Source organism: Dioscorea cayenensis, chromosome 5 (genome assembly GCF_009730915.1).
Source record: "Dioscorea cayenensis subsp. rotundata cultivar TDr96_F1 chromosome 5, TDr96_F1_v2_PseudoChromosome.rev07_lg8_w22 25.fasta, whole genome shotgun sequence".
Lineage (NCBI taxonomy): Eukaryota > Viridiplantae > Streptophyta > Magnoliopsida > Dioscoreales > Dioscoreaceae > Dioscorea > Dioscorea cayenensis.
Window position 1 is genome coordinate 15,316,122 of NC_052475.1, and position 1,243 is coordinate 15,317,364.

A 1,243-nucleotide genomic window follows, 5' to 3' on the forward strand; every position below is an offset into this window, starting at 1 on the left:
TCCAATTCCTTTGATCGAAGAGCTTCTTGATGAATTACATGGGGTTGAATTCTTTTCAAAACTGGATCTCAAATCGGGATATCATCAAATTAGAATGCATGAGGATGATGTGAGTAAAACAGCCTTTAGGACTCATGAGGGACACTATGAGTTCTTGGTAATGCCTTTTGGGATTACCAATGCTCCATCTACCTTTCAGGGCCTTATGAATGAATTATTCAAGCCATTCCTCAGAAAATTCATTTTGGTTTTCTTTAATGACATTCTAGTGTATAACACTGATTGGGAGTCGCACTTGAAGCAATTGATGATGGTGTTTGTTGTACTGAAGGCTAACCAGTTATATGCAAAAAGGAGTAAATGCACTTTTGCAGTAAGAAGAATTGATTATTTAGGACATGTGATTAGCAAACAAGGAGTGGAGATGGATAATTCCAAAATAGAAGCAATTTCAAAATGGCCTACACCTAGCAACATTAAATTGTTGAGAGGGTTCTTGGGGTTAGCAGGTTACTACCGAAGATTCATTAAAGGTTATGGGATTTTGTCCAAGCCATTAACAGAACTCCTGAAGAAGAACTGCTTTAATTGGGATGATGCCAGCACTGAAGCTTTTAATAAACTGAAGCAAATTATGTGTGCAGGTCTCGTATTAGCCCTACCAGATTTCTCTACCGAGTTTGTTATTGAGACAGATGCTAGTGATGAAGGGTTGGGTGCAGTATTGATGCAAAAGGGTAGACCTGTGGCATTTCTGAGTAAAGCTCTTTTGGATAAACACAAGGCATATTCAGTTTATGAAAAAGAGATGTTGGCCATGGTGTTGGCTGTGGAGAAATGGAGACCTTACTTATTGGGAGGGCATTTCAAGGTAAAAACTAATCACCAAAGTTTGAAATTCTTGCTACAACAGAAAATTTCCATTCCTAGTCAACAAAAATGGATGGCTAAATTGATGGGTTATGATTTTTAGGTGTTGTACAAGAAGGGATCCAAAAATATAGTAGTCGATGCTCTGTCTAGAAGACCCACAATCTCAGCAATTTCCATCATCTAGTCTGAATTGTGGGAGAAGATACAAAAGAGCTGCTCGGAGGATCCTGAATTAGCACTGCTAACAAAATCAATGTACAAGGCAACACTATCATTGGGAGCAAGACCAGTTGAAAAGGAAGAACAAGATTGTTGTGGGAAAAGATGAGTTAGTAAGACAGTTGATTTTATAAGAGTTTCACACTAGCTT